General features: G+C 39.7%; 1 long non-coding RNA gene across 1 annotated transcript in view; it reads left to right on the forward strand.

Annotated features, from left to right (window-relative positions):
* Window positions 1-2,265: 2,265 nt before the first annotated feature.
* The window catches only part of LOC140482291 (uncharacterized), a 131,492-nt gene continuing 113,656 nt past the window's right edge, over window positions 2,266-20,101 (forward strand). Inside the window, exon 1 of the long non-coding RNA XR_011961698.1 lies at window positions 2,266-2,363. This is a non-coding gene — a long non-coding RNA (uncharacterized lncRNA). The remainder of the gene's footprint in view (window positions 2,364-20,101) is intronic.

Here is a 20,101-nt window from a genome sequence, read left to right on the forward strand (position 1 = left end):
CGTTAATCCAATTGTCCAAACTCTCATGTTTGTCCACATTTGAATGTGTTTTTTTTCATTTTTGCTCATAAGGTTATTCCCCAACAAACCTTTCTTACTGCAGAGTTTAGTATAGCATCCAAATCCCAACAAATGGATTCAGTCTGAACTCTATCAATGCAGTCATACAATCCAGATTGACAACCATGTACAGTAACTGAGGGAGTGTTTCAATGTTGAAGGTGTTCTCTTTCAGCTGCTAAGTTAAACCAAGGTCCCGTCTGTTCTTTCAGCTAGTTGGAAAGGATTTGTTTGAAGAAGAGCTGGAAGGTTTCCTTGATGTCTTGGCCAAAATAAATCCCTCAACTAACAGCACAATAATAGCATTTGATCTGACCACATTGCTGCTAATGTATCAATTGATACTTACTTACATGGCAAGTTACTTACATGGCAATGGTAGCTACACTTCAAAAAGCACTTCAGTGATTGAAAAATATCGTGTATTAAGATCATGAAAGACAATATGTAAATGCAAGACCTTTTAGCTCTCCACTACGTATCCTGTCATTTGATGATGCAATTGAAAGAAGGCAATGGGTAGGTCAAAATATATTCTCATTTTCAAAGTCAGGTAAAAAACTAGTAATCATGGATCAATCGCTTGTGACATAATCCACCCTCATTTAATTCCCATTCAAGTCACGACCAATGGGCAGGATGCATCATGGATAACTGATCCTCTGGACCAGTTTCCTCCCAGCCAGTAAAATGAAAGTTGATCCTTATGCCTGATCTCTTTATTGCAATTTTCAAATATAAATGAATGGAGCATTTGTTGTGCATTCTACAATCATTTATACCAAGTAATGACTGCTATCCAATGATCCTTAAAACATCTTCTTTAGAATGTTCTGCATGTGTGTGTGGGTGCATGTGTGTGTGTGTGTGTGTGTGCGTGTGTGTGTGTGTGTGTGTGTGTGTATGTGTGAGTGTGTAAAGTTAGACACATGACTTTCTCATTCTCATTCTACCTACAGGTTTCAGCAATCAAGCAATGTACAGGCATTTGTGATCAGAGAAGCATAATCAAACACGGTTGAAAACAAACCATGAAGAGGAGTTGGTGGCTCCATGGGAGTATAACAGGATATTTCAGGTTGCCTTTCACCATATCAGGCATCAGTTTTCCTGACTACCCTCTGCCCCATCCAGTTCTGATTTGTGAATTTTTAGTCTTCCACTACCAGGAGACTGCGGTTGGCTGGAACATAAAGGCTCAAGTCTGTAGAGGATCTGATCTCTCAATATCTGGCATTTTGTATTTGATATTCTTTTTGAGTACAAGTTGAAATGTTATGTGCTCAAGCTATTGTTGTTAGTGGGAAGTGACACAGAAACCGTTGATTGGCAAATTATGGTTTGGCAACTTGAGATCTTCTACTTATCAGGAAACTACCTATACCATCTTCACACAGGACAAATGTACAAACCGTTGAGATTATGTGTAATTCTGCAAATTGTCAATTTTGTTTATCTTTAGCTAATATTTGCTAAAGTAGGAGTAGCTTTAAAATCTGACTATCAGTGAAAACAGTAGCATTGAATCACTACTGTTTTATATTTTAAAAAGTAAATCAGAAAAATATCAAGGTTGAGATTTTGGACAAAAAATCACTATTCATTCAGGAATGCAATCACTTTCCTCAGGAAGTGGATTAACAATCTACATTTTTTTCACTCTCTCATCTCTGAGATAAATTATAAAAAATGAGGCCACCCTGTCGCAAGAGAGATGTCAGCAAATGTTTGCAGAAACCACCCTTGTAGAGAGGCAGATAAGGGATTAAAATATTTGTACTATAACACTGCATTCTTCCCTGTCAGCCTGCATAAGGGCAATTATTCATTCTCCTTGTTAATCAAAGTCATTCTCGCCTTTCTTTGACACCGAACATCATTATTAATTACATTTTTATTCACTTGTTATATAGGCAAGGTCAACAAACACTGGTGAAATAACATCTTCCAGTGAATGAATTATTTATTAGGAGTCAGGCCTTTTTCTTTAAAAAACTGCAGGGTACGTTTGGCAGAAGAAAATTCACAGTGGGCTGTAATTTACTGTTCCTCAATTGCAAAGATATAGCATTCACATTCCCTAAAGGCTCTGTCACAAGATCAGCCAGTAAGCCCCTTCTTTAGGAAGGATTCCCTAAGACAAGTTGTGAGACTGGAATTCAGTTAAATCTGTTTTGTGTTAGAGACAGGAAATAATTGGTTCAAGCTATACGTGAGATGGTCGCATTAAAACACGCAGAGTTGCTTTTGAGGACCAGGTTGATAAAAATTCGTTTTTAATCACTAAAATGGTGAAGAAAGAGGTAAGTACATTTTCACATTGAATCTATTGTGAAGGTAGTTTGAATGATAACCGAAGAGTAGGAATGATAGATGGTAAATTCTGACTGACATTAACTGGACAAAATCTTGTTGATGTGTATAGAAGAGAAGTAATGGAGATAGGAATGGAACATTACATAGACAGGCCAAGAAATTGAATTTTGCTTGAACCAATTCTTAATCCTTGTGCAATGGAGCTGCACACATTCAAAGCTCAGTTGTGGGACTGATGTGATTGTTTGTCTTGAGTGGGTTGAAATTCCTGATGCGACAATGCTTATACTATCTCCCGTACCATAAGAAACTCAAAATGAATCTTGATGTTGAATAATCCAACAGATACCTATTACAGTTAACTGTGAAGCACAAATATTGTGTTCCTCAAATCCCTACCTGTCTGGACATAAACTAAGTTAATAGATGACAAAGCGTAGCAGTGTTTCATGCTTCAAGCAATCCCAGGGTAAGGTGGATTATATCGGGTCACATGCTCTCATATCATATCAAAGACCACAGGAAGTTATACATGACCAACAAGCTGAGGCATGAGGAATGGCCCTAAAAGTAGCTTGTCAGTCAGTGTGGCTATGTGGTCTACTGGCTAAGGACAGCAAGTAAATCCTGCTGGTTTAAGGCAAACAGCGTGAGTGGTTGCCAGTAGCTTCAGATTTATTGTCGATTTGAGTGAATCAGCTCTTTGGTGGCAGTGTTTTTGGATGCATGCTGCGATTAGTTGGCATCTGAATTTCTAGGCTAAAGTCTTTAACATTCTCCATTTAGTTTAATCAACTCTGAGACCTCAAAGGAACAGTTCAATGTCTGAGTTTGAGGATGTACTAACAAGGTTACAGTAATTAGTGAAACCATATCTTGATAAAATAAAACTAGAGATTGTAGTAGCTTGATTTATATTTGGCACTCAAGTTAAGATTGTCGAAACCAATCTTATTCAATCTTTGTCAATCATGACATCAGAAATAAGGTGACCATTGACAATTCCAGAGCGATTACTTCTGCCCTTAATACCTCGCAATTATGTCAGCCTGCAGTGGGATCTTGCCCATGTATTGACAGGGACCTGAGAAATGGCAAACAACACCCATGTGACAGTGCAACCATTTTCATACCCTTGACGTTCATTAGAATCATTAATGCAAAGTTAACAACAGAAGCATTTTGGAACTTATCAGTGACCCAAAGTTTAATTGGATGTTACAGTGTGATGTCAAAAACAACAGTCAACACTCAGTCACAAGTGGATTAGCTCCTTGAAAATCCTTCCAACACCAAAAAGATTCAAGAGTGTGATGGAAATTCACTACATGTCTGATAGTGAATATAGACATAATAACACACAAGCTGCTAAACATAATCCAGGACAGAGCAGTTCACATTTTTTTTTGATAACCACTAGCAGGTTTGGCTCTTGTTGGCAAAGCCAGCATTTACTGCCTGTCCATAACTGCCCTTGAGAAGATGTGGAGTAATCAGATCAGCCATAAGTAGATGGAATGTTATTGTTATTGCAGACTCAAACAGTTGAGAAGTTGAGAAGCCTACTCCTGCTCAACATTCATATGTTTATAAGAAAGCCAAGTGGTGAGCCTCCTTTTTGGAAATTAAGTGGCATGCTACCTATAGGTCAGACTGGATTAGGATATCAGACTTCCTGTTGGAAGGACATTGGTGATTATCTGGTCACTTTTAGGAAATCTGGTAATCTAATTGTCACCATTACTGATATCGTTTTCTTTCTTCAAATCTATTTAATTAACTAAATTTAAATTCCCCAGCTCAAGTTTCTGGATCATGAGTCTAAAGCCGTGGATTACTGATACTGGAACATAATCACTACTGTTCTGGATTCAGCAGTCTCTACCTCTGACATATTGACATGATGGTATGTCTGATTCATAGCTTGTAGTCATCAACAGCAATGACAACATGTACTCATTAAACAGGTAATAAAATGTCTGAAAGCTTCTTAACAGAGACATTATCAAACAAAGTTTAATACTGAGGCACATAAAAGGACAGATTAGGCCAGATGATTTACAGTTTGGGAAAAGTGCTAAGCTTAAGGAGCATCTTAAATGAAGAAAGATAGGTCGAAAGGCAAAGAGGGTCAGTTTGGTGACTCAGAGCTACTGTCTCCAGCAGCTAAGGACACAGTCACCGATAATGGAGGGATTAAAATTGAGGATATGCAAGATACAAGAATTGAAAGAATACAGTTCCCTCAGAGGATTATAGGACAGGTGTAGTTCACAGTGATAGGTTATTAAATCACCAAGTTACTTTTACAACACTTCCTTTTCTTTTAATCTCTCCTTTTAGGAAGAATAATGTTCACAACACCATAGAAATATGGTTAGCTCCACGTCCTTTTCAATTTAAATACCATGTTGATTTAGACCTTTGTCATCATTCTCTCACCGACACTAGGGCAAAAAAATCCTGGAATTCTGCACATAAAACTATTGTGAGAGCACTGTCATGACAAAGACTGCAACAGTTGAAGAAAGAGATCCACTAACAACTTTTCATAGCTGCTAGGGATAAACAATCATTGCAGCCTTCACAGTATTGCCACTATTTCAAGAGCAAGCACTAAAGAAAAAGTTATAGGAATTCTCGGTGTAGCTCATCCAAATCTGTCATTTTACCGAGGATATAATAGTCAATATGGTTATAGCAGGCTGCAGAAGGATATTTTCTCTTTCTTCTCAATGATTGCAACTTAAAACACCCTAAGAGAGGCTCACCTGCAGGCCAGCTCATTTTATGGCTAGAGATATAGGTAAGTGTTCACATTTTACAGAGCTGTGAACATAACAGTACAATGATAGTGGCTAGCACTATCTTTAGGCTTCTATCCGCAGATTAATCTGGGAAATAAAAGGGTGAAGCAAAGTTACTCTCTGTATTTTACATCAGGCAAATTCTGCCTAGAATATTGGTAACAAAGGTTCCCTTCAAATGTCTCCTATAAATGGAACTGGTACCATGCAATCATAGAATCTGCAATAAAGAATAGACCTTTTGGCCCACTAAGCCAGTACAGCCAAACATAAACTATTACTTATGTTAGTCCCACTTCCTTGCAGTATTCCCATGGCCACAAATGGAACTCTTTGGCTGCAAAAGGTGAAATCACAACTGATTAATTTTTTTTTAAGGCAAGATTGCAGATTCCTTGAGAAATATTTGTTTGCTCACTATTAGTGTTACTAATATTTATTCGGAGTGAGTTTTCTGCCTGTTTGTTTGGTGGTTAGCTTGCTTTTCATCTTCTTCATTTAGTTATCGCTCTAAAAGGTTTGCTCTGCAACTTCCATCACCAAATGACATTTCAAATTGCTTCCCAGCCAATGAAGTATTGTCACTGTTGCAACGGAGTAAATGCAGCCGTCCTGTTCATTAGATGGTAAGCGTTGGCCTAGACACTGTGGACAATATCCTTCATCTTTTTTAAATAGTGCATCTAATATTTTATAAATGTCAGTGGCAACGGGCATAGTCTAAAAAAATCTAAAAAACAGCACCTCTGACAGTGTAGCATTTCTTGAAATAACTATTTGGACTTTCAACCTTGAATTTGGTGCTGAAATCCTGGGGGTGGGGGTGGGGGGGGGGGGGTGGGAATTGAATATTTTGACTCAAAAGTGAGGAGCTTTGCCAGTTGAACCAAAGACCTATAGAGATAAGTTGAAAGATATTTTTCCTGATAATTATATTAGCCAGCTGGGGAATTATCAGTAAAGATATACAATTTCTGCTGAAAAGGTGTGCAAGTAACTTAAAACGCTATAAATTATTCCTGCTTATTTACAGTTTGTCACAATCCCTATTACGAGGACACTGAATCATATTCATCATTTATATAAGCTTGTAACAATTTGCAGGTAGACATGAATGTCAGAATACTAATCTTCATTCATTGGGACTTTCAACATTCACCTTGTCACTTGCTGCCAAAGCAATAACCTTGTCCTCTTAACTACTGTCAGCTTAGACCTGAATTTCTGTGATGCTGGTTCAGGATGCTCTGTTTATTTCTTTAATGCTACTCCAAGCTGTATTCATATCAAGATCAATTGCCTTACTGCAATGAATAACTGCAGGCATTAAATAAGATTTTTGCAGTTCAGAAAGTAGTGTCAGAGTGAAATAATTTACACGTGATAAGAAAAAAATGGTTGGCATATTTGCTTTGATGATTGAAAAGCAAGTTTAGATTTTTTTTATGATTATGCATGCACCAGAAGTTTCCAAAATAAATTACCTTTACTTTAAAACCATTAAATAACACAAATTAAAAATATCTCATGGCCTTGTAGCAAAACAGCGCAATTTTCAAAAAAAGGTGAAGAGATGTGAGGAGTTGACAGAATAGATAAATGCACTGCATACACTGCCTAAGCTAATCCTTATGATCAGAGAGGTGATGATGCTTTTAAGGGCACTTTCTTTCTAGCTTGTAAAAAGCAACAGGCCACTGCATAATACATTGTGCACTTGAGTACCTTTTTCGCTAGTATTGTACTGAAAGCAACGGCGTCTCTTTCAGCTGATACAAAACACTGAAAGGTTGACCTAGAAGATTTGATTTTGCAATGCTGTGAAATCAGTCCTGTGTGGAAAAGCACTGCTACATGTAAAGTGTCAAAGCCATAGCAAATTTTGATTGCACTCTGTACTTCATTTGCCTAGGCTCCTTATGTATGAAAGACATTTGTGTAGTGAATGAAATAAATTGGTTGCTAGTAACATAATCCGGCCAGGTTATCATGTTTAGAATATTCTTTAAATTAATGCATATTTACTTAGTCTAAACCATCACCTATTGTTTGCAAGTATGACTGCAAAGAACGATATTGCCATAAACTCCAAATTTCAGTCATAAGGCAATGAAAATCCAAAAGTGTGGTGTGGGTCACCATCCCATTGAGGGGGTAATGCGAGCAACTGAAAAAAGTTAAAAGCAGAAGATGTATGATTTCCCACCTCCACTAGAATCATTGAGCATTATTGCTGTGGTTGGGTGTACCTGTGTTCAAATGTAGACCAACAAGTGGCCCTGAAAGAGACCACTGGAGGTTACCAGCAAGTTGCATGTTTTGTAAAACATTCTAACCTGAGTTTGGAGCCATTAGAAGTAGAAATGTTTCTCCTAATCTACAGCAGGCCGAAAACCCTGCAGGCCTTGTGTGCGTTGCTCCCAATAACCTTAACCTCCCAGCAGCGAGTCAAGAAATGCTGTCATCCTCAAGCAATAAAGTTGATGTCCTGATCCACTGATGAGGGGTATACATTAAAAGTCAGTAACATGATAGGTATTTATAAATGAGATCTAACTCCTAGCTTTGCGTGGATCTGTGTAACCAGTTCACACTGCCAAACTGAGCATTATCTAACTTTTACTCAATCGAGCCCAGCCTTCTCAGATGTCATTTTGCAGTAAGACTTTTGACAAATCTAAGCATAATGAAGTGAAATCATGGCCATAGCAAAAGGCAGAAACAGTGGATTGAAATCATGAACTTATAAGCTCAGTAGAAATGTACAAAATGTTTTGCTTGCCAAAATTGCAATTTGAAAATGCTTCAAAGATCGTAAGAACAAAATCCGTTTCAAATGCAGTAAAAAGCTGGGCTCACCTGTGCAATGCTGATGTCCCCAGTTTTTATAAGCAATGCTAACATTATGGGCAGAGTATTGGCCAAACACATGTGGTTCAGAACTGAACCATTTTCAGATAACTTAATCATTCAAATGAGTTCCCAAATGCCAGCTCCCCAAATCATCCAGGTAACATGATGGCTCAGTGGTTAGCACTGCTGCCTTACAGCACCAGGGACCTGGGTAATATTCCAGCCTTGGGTGGCAGTCTATTTGTGACTGATTGAGTTTGCACATTCGCCCTGTGTCTGCGTGGGTGTCCTCCAGGTGCTCCAGTTTCCTCCTACAAACCAAAGATGTGCAGGTAGGTGAATAGGCCATGCTAAATAGTGTTCAAGGATGTGTAGGTTTAGGTGTATTAGTCAGGGGTAAATGTAGGGTAGCGGAAAGGGTCTGGGAGGGTTACTCTTTGGAGGGTCAGTGTGGACTTGTTGGGTCGAAGGACTTGTTTCCACACAGTAGGGAATCTATGATTCTAACTAATAATCCTGCCTCTACAGTTCTAGCTGGCTAAAGAAGAAACACAGACAAAAAGTGCTTAAATTTCTCAGTAGTTTTCATTCCTTTAGGAAGCTTCCAAGCAGTTTCTTTCAGGCGTACAAAATAGCTGCTTTTAACACACTGCTATATCGAAGTCAGAATGTCTGCCTACATTGTGTCTTTTATTGTGGAGGTCACCTGATTACGGCAGATTCATGCAGACATTTCTACATAATTGCATTTTAATCCCAACACTCAGTCCAATCCAGATCATTCTTCTGCTACAAAAGGAAAAGAAAAAAAAAGTATGCATACTCATGTATATTTTGAGTTATTCAAGTAACCTGATAAAAACCTTATTGTTGTCATGCTTTAGCAACTGTTTGTTATTCTAGCTTATCCCACATCTGTCCATTTATTTATACAAACAATGAATTTTAACGTGGATTTATCCTGTGATGGTTCCTATATGAGATGCTGTTTTTTCCCTCCAACGTCTGCTAGCTGGAATGAGATGCTCTCTGGTTCACTCTCAAAATCTTCTCAGCCTACTCTGCTGATTTACACTGTTCTGTAAGGCACCTCTTCCCTTTAAGTGTAATAACTGTGTCTGACAAGGCAATCTTTTCATTTTGCGGCTTCAGTATGCTGATTCCTTTGTGTTCTTGCATTCAGATTCTCTCTGCCTGGCATTATATCTATGTTTGTTCATCAAATGATGCGGCCTGTGGAAAAACTCTTGGCGCCGTCTTACCTTTTGTTTTGGCCAAGAGTGAGTTGTGTTGAGTCTTGTTGAGCAATTTTCGCCATGGGACCAAGTGATTTTTCCCACTGCCACCTTACGAAACTCACTTCCTGAATTGGCACTGCAGCCCTTTTGGTGAGTATTACTTCTGATTTCCACTGCATCTTACCATTTGATGTTCCTGGAGCAACCTGCCACTCACCAGAGATCCTGTAAATGAGTGGCAGTGATGGCACCTGTGCCATCTTTAAAAGGCTTATTGTGCATCTGGCCAAGAACTTTGAGCTGGAGTTGCCCTGCATAGTTTCTGAATTTGCCCAAGAAAGGGTGGACAGTGGTAAATTGATGGCCATTTTGTTGGCATGGACTTGGAACTCCTGTTGGATGAGGTGATGGATAGGCAAGGTGAGGATGCTGTGAGCATCCAGGCAGGCTCAGAGTGAGTGAAGTTATGGCAGCAAGCAAAGTGCTGAGCCCTGCAACTTGGTCCAGTCAATGAACTGAGTGTAGAGTGTCTTTGCTGCAGGTTGACATGATCATTTCCAGTGCAGCCCAAGGTGCGACTGGATCACCAATGTGCCATGAGAAGTTGGCAAATGCTGAATGCCAGTATCTGTGGATGTGGATTGTGAATAGCTGGTACCAATGATATCCTGAAATATTGATGCCTCCTGTCCAACATGGAAGTCACTTGGAGCAAGTGGTGAGTTTGGTATGGTCATAACACATGATGGGTTGGTCTGGTGCCAAGCTGTTGAACAAGAAACCGTGAGCATCAAATAGGACCTCGCCGCTGCCTGGCAGGTATCAGGCCATGCCGCTTAAGCTAAGCAAACTGACTTCAAAACGGGTATCACATGTCATCCAATTCTGCCATATATCTTGCCACAGCCCCATGTCACTCAGGGTCTGATAAGATTCTCTCCATGTAACTCTCTGCTAGAGCACTTAGATCACTAGTTTGATTTTTTGAACTGTTCTTGTTGAGATGATTGGTTTAGTTTGATGTTTACCAATTTACCACTGTCCACCCTTTCTTGGGCAAATTCAGAAACTATGCAGGGCAACTCCAGCTCAAAGTTCTGGCATTCCACATCCTCAGACTTAAGGCAGCATTGGGCTGTCAGAGGGATTTGTCTTCTTGGAGTGAGCACCATTCCATCACAGACCCTCAACTTCAAGTTCCTTTTTCATTTCCCATCTATTGTAACGTTATCCACAGCTGGAAAGCTCAAGTGTTTAAACAGCAATTTTTATTCATTTGTTCTACCTTCTTCATCATAATAGTTGCAAACATTTTTCTCCTTTAGATTTGAGATTCTCAACCTGCTCTAGGATGTAGATTAAATAATCTGAATCTTCACTGGACACCTCTTCATTAACAACTCTTGATTCATCTGAATCATTGTCTGACATCTTTGTATTCATTACCTTTATCACCTTTATAAGCTTGGTTTTCTAGTTCCCAATTAAACACTTGTATGCAAAAGATATAGTTTTTTGCAGTTAAAACAATTTATTCCGCTGTGGACAGGCTTTTTGTTTTGTTTTTCTTTGAATTGCACAATATTTGTTACTTAGAGTCATTGAGTCACAGAGATGTACAGCATGGAAACAGACTCTTCAGTCACATTCATTCATGCTGACCAGATATCCTGAATTAATCTAGTCCCTTCGCCAGAACTTGGCCCACATCCCTCTAAACCCTTCCTATTCATATACACATCCAGATGCCTTTTAAATGTTGTAATTGTACCAGCCTCCACCACTTCCTCTGGCAGCTCATTACATGCACACACTACCCTCTGCATGAAAACGTTGCCCTTTAGGTCTCTTTTATATCTTTCCCCTCTTACCTTAAACCTATGCCCTCTAGTTTAGGATCCTCCCCACCCTGGGGCAAAGACATTGTCTATTGACGTTATCCATGCCCCTCGTGATTTTATAAACTCCTATAAGGTTGTCCCTCAGCCTTTGACATACTAGGGAAAATAGCCCCAGCCTTGCACATCCTTGTAAATCTTTTATGAATCCTTTCAAGTTTACCAATCTCTTTCTTATATCTTTCCTGTTGTTGCTTTGGGCTTAAGTTTTCTGTTTGCTCTTCTGAAAGTTGAGCTGTTTTGTTCACATTGTTACACATGTCAGATGTAGGCTATTTATCAACACAGTGGACAGGCTGTTTCTCTACATTGTGGACAAACTCGTCTGTATTCCCAAATAAACTTTATCTACAAGCTCAGATCTTCAGCACATGTCTATAATATCTTCAAGAGTCAGATTCACTTCTCTCAGCAATCATGCTGTCCTGGAAGGATCTCTTACTATTTTTAATTAGTTCATCTTTTATTTGTGAAAATTCTCAAATTTTCTGCAAACTGCGTTAATGATGGATCAATGGATTCTTTTTCACTTTGTTCTCTAGCATTGAATATGTACCATTCACACGTTACATTCACTTGGGGCTCAAAATGTGTCTTCAAAGTTTTTCAAATTTCTGCTGTGTGTTTTTTTTCCTGCTCTTCAGAGAGACTCAAGGTGGAATATAGTTTGAAATCGTCTCTACCCAACAGTGATAAAAGTGTAGCGACTTCTACTTGTTCTGGTTTGCTTGACAAATCTGTTGCTGTTGCATAATTTAGTCACTGTTCTTGAGAGAATTCTCAGTTCTACCTCATGTTCCTAGTACCTTGAATAGGAGTTAGTTGGCAAAAGTGTGCAGTGATTTTCTCTTAAGCAGGGTTTTTATTGTGATCTTTTCTCAGTGCAGCTCAACTCTTTTTATTTCAACATTGGAGACTCAACCTCATTGCTTCTTCTGACTCGATGCTTTCAGTTTACGACACAATTATGTGATCAACACCAGGACTAGATTGAAGTGAAGACAAAATGTCTGCCTACATTGTGTCAAAGAGGGTGACACTGGTAAAGCACCCCTGGTCAGGCAACTTCCAAGTAGCAGGAGAGTCGACCTTTCGGGCATAAGCCCTGAAACATCGACTTTCTTCCTCCTCAGATGCTGCTTGACCTGCTGTGCTTTTCCAACGCCATCCTTTTCGACTGATTCTCCAGCATCTGCGGTCCTCACTTTCTCCTACCTGCCTGCAGTGTGTGCCACATGACAGAGGCCACATGACTATGGCAGATCATGGCAAACACTTGTGCATTTTAATGTAGTCACAGTTAACCATCCATGTATTTTTGGAGCGTTGTCATTGGTTGTCACATTTTATACATTGCAACAATTTATATATCTCCCAAACAGCATTGCAACAATCTTCTGCTGTAGTGGTGCTGGTTGAAGGGTAACTGCTGGCTAACAGAGGAGAGAACTCTCTTCCTCTTTTTCAAATTGATCCCATGCTTTTTTATCAGGCCGTGTCTGCGTGGGTTTCCTCCGGGTGCTCCGGTTTCCTCCCACAGTCCAAAGATGTGCAGGTCAGGTGAATTGGCCATGCTAAATTGTCCGTAGTGTTAGGTAAGGGGTAAGGGGTATGGGTGGGTTGCGCTTCGGCGGGGCGGTGTGGACTTGTTGGGCCGAAGGGCCTGTTTCCACACTGTAAGTAACCTAATCTAAAAATAATTATTACGAAGAAGGCAAATAAGACCTTAGTTCAATATGTCATCTTGAAGGATAATACCTCTGATAGTGCAGCATTCACTGAATACAGTACTGAAGTGTCAGCATGGACTATGAACTTAAAACACATGACTGGGTCTCAAATATACAACTTCTGATTTAGTGATATATTCCATTTAGTCATAGCTAACTCAGCTGGCGAAATGCAATGGCCCTCAGTTGACAAGTCTGAAGGTAAATAAAGGCATTTAGATTGGTTGCTGGCCAGTGTCTGATAGGCCCTCAATTCAGGTGGCCCTTCACAAACTGAAGCAAACTGGATGGCACTGAAGTTCTCCAGCTGGTAGGCTAGACATCCATTGCCAAATGCGATTGCATCGCACGGTGGCTCAGTGGTTAGCACTGCTGCCTCACAGCGCCAGGGTCCTGGGTCCGATTCCCGCCTGTTTGTGTGGAGTTTGTACATTCTCCCTGTGTCTGTGTGGGTTGCCTCTGGGTGCTCTAGTTTCCTCCCACAATTCAAAGATGTGCAGGTGAGGTGAATTGGCTATGCTAAATTGCCCAAAATGTTAGGTGCGTTAGTCAGGGGTAAATAAAGGGTAGGGGAGTGGGTTTCTTTTCAGAGAGGCGGTGTTGGGCTGAAGGGCCTGTTTCCACACTGTAGAGAATCTAATCTAACCCATACGACCATAGCATAAATGAAGTGTCAAATTTGATTTTCGGTGATTCTGATAACATTTCTACCAAGTGGAGGTATATTTAACAAGAAAGTAAAATTGGCCCAATTGTAAAATCACTGCTCATGCATTGTTTTGCACTTGCATATAAACTAAATTCTTCCAGAATATCTCAAGATTTAGTCAGTTGTTAAGTAAACATTCCACGTGAAACTGATATCGCTATCATGATGATTACAAAATTTACAGAAAGATTAAAGAAAATTCACAATGTTATATTTAATATTATTGTGTGCCAAGTGCAATCCCACATCTATGAAAAGTAGCTCCTGAATTAAAATCAAATGTTAAAAATCACACAACATCAGACTATTGTCCAACAGATTTATTTGGAAGTACAAGCTTTCGGAACACTGCTCCTTCATCAGGTTGCTAGTGGGGCAGGATCATAGGACATAGAATTTATAGTAAAAAGTCAAAGTGTCAAACAACTGATGTGATGTATTGAACAAACCTAGATTGCTGGTAAATCTTAATCACTTAGAATGGGCTGCAGGTTTTGATTCATTAATGTGTAAATCCCAGAACTTCTTTGAAGTCACATTCCCGAAATAACTTCAGCTTTTCTAAAAAAAAAGTGACATCTAGCTCAGACAATGTATTAAAAGTGTGAGGTTAAAGTCTGTCTGTATCCCAATCTTGAGTCAGTCTGGTTCTATTTCCAAAGCAGGAATTTATAAAATGTCACATGGTCTGATTGTGTACAAATTGTGTGCTTTTTGAACAAAACAGAATGTACCTGCAAGTACAAACCTGCAAATGCAAATCCACCCCATAGACTTATATATGTGTGTGTGTGTGAGTGTGTGTGTGTGTGTGTGTTTGTGTGTGTCTTTGGGAGAGAGTGTGTGAGTGTCTGTGTGCGCATATGAGAGTGTGCGCGAGTGTGACCGAGTATATGCCCTGTGAGAGGGTGTGAGTACGAGTGTGTGTGGGGGTGTGGGTCTGAGAGAGCAAGTGTATGAAAGAGGGTCTGCATGAGTGTGTCAGCATGATCATGTGTAACAGTGTGCGTTTATGTGTGCTTGTGTGTGAGTGTGTGTGAGAGACCATATGGTGTAGTGCGGTCACCTGTATTGTGACATGAACCCAAGGTCCTGTTTGAGGCCATCTCTATGGGTATTGAATTTGGCTATCAATCTCTGCTTGGCCACTTTGCATTGTTGCGTATCCCAAAGTACTTCTTCGAAAATGGTCATCCAAAGATCCGAATATCCTTAACTGCTAAATTGTTTCCCAACTGGGAGGGATCATCCCTGTATCCCTGTCTGGTTATTATCGGGTGGTGTCCATTCATCCATTGTCACAGCGTCTTGTACCATGCCTCAGGGCATCCTTGCCTGCAGCTCATGAGAGAGACAATATTGACTGAGTCACATGAGTACCTATTGTGTACATGGTGGTAGTGTCCCCACGTATATGCTGGTATCCATGGCAACATTCTGACACTAGGAGAAAGTGAGGACTCAGATGCTGGAGATCAGAGCTTAAAAATGTGTTGCTGGAAAAGCGCAGCAGGTCAGGCAGCATCAAAGGAGAAGGAGACATCAAAGAAGAAGGAGAAGGAGAAAGACTTCACATTCTCCTTTTCCTTTGATGCTGCCTGACCTGCTGCGCTTTTCCAGCAACACATTTTTAAACAACATTCTGACACGTCTTGCAGTGGTTCCCATGACAGGGCTGTTATGGTCTTGTGGTCAGTGTTGTCCTGAAGGCTGGGCAGTTTGCTGTGAACAATGGTCTGTTTAAGGTTTGGTGGTTGTTTAAAGGTGAGAAGTGGAGGCGTGCGGAAGGTCTTGGTGAGGCACTCATCCTCATCGATATTGTGTTTTAGGCTGTGAAGGACATGGCATAGTTTCTCCACTCCCAGGAAGTACTGGACAACAAAAGGTACCCTATCGGTTGCATCCTGTGTCTGTCTCCTGAGGAGGTCATTATGGTTTCTTGCTTTGGCACATCGGAATTGGCGGTTGATGAGTTGAGCATCGTACTCTGTTCTTATGAGGGCATCCTTGAGCACCTTCTGGTGTCCGTCGTGTTCCTCCTCACCTGAACAGATCCTGTGAGTTTGCGGTATAGTAGGTGCTGAGGTGCCCACCCTTGCTGGAGATGCATGTGTCCAAGAATGAGACAGATACTAAATAGTAGTCCATGGTGAGTCTGATGGTGCGATGAAACTTGCTGATATCACTGTGCAGTTGTTTCAGTGACTCCTCACCATGGGTCCAGAGGAAGAAAATGTTTTCAGTATACTTGGTGTATAGTTTTGGTTGGAGGTCTTGTGCAGCAAAGAAGTCTTGTTCAAACTTGCACATAAAAATGTTGGCATATTGGGATGCAAATTTGGTCCCTATAGCTGTTCTGCGTGTCTAGAAGAAGAACTGGTTGTTAAAGCTGAAAATGGTGTGGTCAAGAATAAAGCAGATGAGTTGTTGGATGGTGCCTGGAGATTGGCAGTTGTTGGTGTTGAGTACTGAGCCTGTTGCAGTGATGCTGTCATCGTGGGGGATGCTGGTGTAGATTGCTGAAACACTCACTTGTGATGAGGAATGTTCCTGGTTCGACTGGTCCATGGGTGCTGAGTTTCTGTAAGAAGTCTGTAGTGTCACAACCAAAGCTGGAGGTTCCTTGTAGAATGGGTTTCAAGATGCCCTCAACATAGCCAGAGAAGTTCTCACACTGGTTCCCTTGCCTAATATGATGGGACGTATAGGCATGTTGGCTTTGTGTATTTTCAGAAGGCAGCAGAAGTCTCCTTTTAAAGAAGTACATGGGACAAGAGTGTGTGGGTTACTCTGAAGATCTGGATCAAAAGACTTCATCAATCTGCTTAGCTCACCGATGTGCTCTTTGGTCAGATTGGCCAGTAGTTGCCTAAAATGTTCCTGTTTGTTCAGTTGTCAGTACACTTCCTTGCAGTTGTCCATTCTATTCTGAATTACAATGGCTCCTCCTTTGTCTTTTGGTTTGATGACAAAGTTGCAATTGGTTTTGAGAGCATGGATGGCGTTGCACTGTGATTAAATGCACGTTTTGCTCTACCTTGTGGGTACAGCTGATGAATTTGGCATTTACTCACTTCCTGACAGTTTGAGCGTACATGTCAAGCCAAGGGCAGTAGCCCTTCGAAGAGGTTCCAAACCGACTCTGTCTTTGGCGCTCCACTACGGATGTCTCCCATGACTGTTCCAGTTCATCAGTTGTCTCATTGGGCTCACTGCTGACATCTTGGAAGGAATCCTGGAGTCTCATTTGTCTGACCAATTCCTCCACGTCTGCCGCAAGACCAGTGGGTCTATTTTGGTTGAAGGATGTGATCTGATAAGTTAATGATCAATTTTCCTGTGTTAGTACTGTTTTCAACTGTGATGCCAGGGGAGGCTTGGTTACTGCTGGTGATGGTATTAAGTTTCTCGAGTTCCTTCTTCTTGATGTGCTGAATGGTCTGTTTGCAATGTACAGTAATATCAACAGCACGTGTTCAATTTTTGTATAGGTTTAGGTTACTCTCCTTCTCAAAATCTCTCCTCATCTGAGGCATGGTGACCCTCAGTTTAAACCATCACGGTTATCTCTGTCTAATGAGACAGTGGCTTTACCCATATGAACAAAGAACAAGACTAGATGTTGTTCTTACAATTTCTGGTGAATATCTTACGGTGTGTGTGCTAACGATAAACGTTTATGATCCAGCATTGTATCTATCACATCTGATGAAGCAATCAATATCGATACTTTATTGATTTGCAGTGTAATTAGCAAGACAAAGTGAAATGTAAAGATAACTATAAATGAAGTTATTTTTAATTTCCCAGAGTGGTAAGAAGATCATTCTGATAATTCAAAACAAATTAAATTTTCTTTCTAGCTCTACATAATCATTCTATAGAATCTACTTTGAAGGCTCTGGTATTTAATAATTTAAATTTAATCATTCTGCCATTTAAAATCAAATGTTATTATCAGTTTGAAATGTTACTTTTGTTCTTTCATTTACATTGGCACCTTTCTTGTTTTCTTTGTTAATAGGAGAATGGAAAATTACCTGTCAATAGAAAAACTCTTGCAAGGATGAGACTTTAACATTTTTAAAATATCTGGATCTATGCTTTATAAAAAAAATCTGTGCAGTTAAAAGGAACAGAGCAAAGGGAGTATTTGTTGACATGTATTCTGATGTATTGGACAGGGTTCATCAGTTTGTTTCTTAATGTGTGCAGCCAGTGAAGAAAGCGAGAAGAGCTAGCTGAAGGCAGCATACCTATAAGACAGTAGACAGCAGGGATTGAATGCAATGAATAGATTCATCATGCACTTCAACCCTCACACCCATTTTCACTTCATATCCAATTTAACCTCCAAGGAACAAGTATTCAGATTTTTGAGAAATCGTTGGACAGCTCCTGCTGCGTAAAAGCTTATTATCTGTATGGAAGCAGTTTTGGAGGTGGAAAGAGTACATTTTAGAAGATTTTGAGTTATTGTAGGGATGACAGGGAGGGGGGTTCTATGATGCATTTCCCCCTCTGTGCTAAAAACTGGCAAGGGAAGTTACTTAGTCATGAATTGGTGCTGTCAATAGACGTGAGTGTGTGTGTGTGTGTGTGAAAGAAATGAGGTCTCTTCATACTATTCCCCAGCCCACTCTACACCACCTTATCATCAATAGCCACAGTTGTCTGAGGTCTACTGATGTGCCAGTAGTGAAAAATATCCTCCTGCATGGCCAGAGTTAACTTTCTTTTGCAGGGCTCAGAGAGCACATCAGGCCTATTCCACCATTGGAACACCTGTCACACAGAGCCTCAGATATTCCCATTGTACCTTCCAAGCCATATATACTTTGCTGTCATCAGTAATTGAATGGATCTGTCTTAAATGTCAATCCACAAGAGAGTGGCCATCAATGATCCTTGGTGTTGGGACATAGAAAAACTCAATGTTGCAAATGAAAAACTTAAGTGGTAATGTTCCTCCCCCAATAAGAAAATTACTTTTCCCATGACTTAACTCTCTTGCATGGACTTGTTCTCACAAATATTTTAATGTAATATTATATATTTGTTCTGAATTAGTTATTAATGTAAAATCAGCTGAGTTCCCTTGCAGAACATGACGAGCTTTATTTGGATTGTCAAGTAATCGGCACAGATCATAATGTAAATCATTACTTGACTGTTAAAATCAAAATACTAAACACAACACCAAGATTATCACAGCAATAAATCTCTTGTGCTAGTGGAACAACACAGCAATATAATCAAATAATGGAAATAGGGATCCAATTAATTTTAGTTATGTTGTAAATTTCAAACAATCTGATAGTATACTCTGTAAATCACACCCAGACCCATAGATAACGTTAGTACAACTAAAATCAATTTTATTAAAATAGACCTAAATATTCCAGCGAGGTGAATTATATATCATTTTAATATACAAGGAAGTATCCTGCACTAAAACTAAAGGCTATTTCTCATCTTACAGCACTGTCTCTGGATCGCATTGTATCAGTACAATGTTTTGTATCTTTTTTACATAGATACAGTTTTCAATCAAGTAAGATTGTAATTGCTTTTTCCCAGTAAATGCAAAGGTACCCCCAACATGATTAAATATATTTCAACAGGATCAGCAGGACACAACAATGCCACATGCAACTAAATGTTACAGCTACATCAAGTGACACAACTGAACATGAAAAAGAATGAGACTGACATGAAGGGGAGAGCCATAATAGGGACAAAAGTGAGAAACAAACCTAATTTGCTGCAACTAGAAAAATATTATGACAGAATAAACAATGAATATGTGCTTTAAAATTAGTATGTCAGCAATTGCAATTATTCTAATTCAAGTGAAAAATGAGTTTCTAACATAGAAATTAGTTTGTCAATGCTCCGAAGCTTAGGTCCTCTCTTAGGCTTCCCACTCTTGCATAAAATATTTGTGTTCACTTTCTGTTATTGGGCATAAAACATCAGCGATGGCTTGTTTCCTATCTTCAATGTAATGTGAGAACACAGCTCCAATCACATTTCCTGTTACAGTCGTTGTGACATTTGTTTTCATGTGAGTTGAAATGTGTGAGGACTGGTGAGGATGTTGTTTTCCCTTTTAACATGTTACATGCTGTTTGATATGAAATTATCTGTTTCCAATGTACACACTTTTGAAGAAAATTGACCTGGCTCAATGAGTTTTGCATACTTAGGAATGAACTTGGAATAAAAATGGTTAATATTGAGGATCAGTGTCAACTGTTTCATATTAGAAAGTGTCAGAGGCACATAAATTACCTTGATATTGCTTGTGTGTAGATATTTTCCCATCAATCTGCTCAGAGAGGTCATGGTAAACCTTAGGAACCATTGAGACATCAACACAGACCTTCTGTGTATAGGCTTTACTTCAGCTCTTGTCACCTTGAATCCTTAAAAGTCAATCTCAGGCATTGCAAGTGTTTGTTTGTTGTTGGGTTTTGACTGAACATTG

This window comes from Chiloscyllium punctatum, chromosome 1, assembly GCF_047496795.1.
Source record: "Chiloscyllium punctatum isolate Juve2018m chromosome 1, sChiPun1.3, whole genome shotgun sequence".
NCBI lineage: Eukaryota > Metazoa > Chordata > Chondrichthyes > Orectolobiformes > Hemiscylliidae > Chiloscyllium > Chiloscyllium punctatum.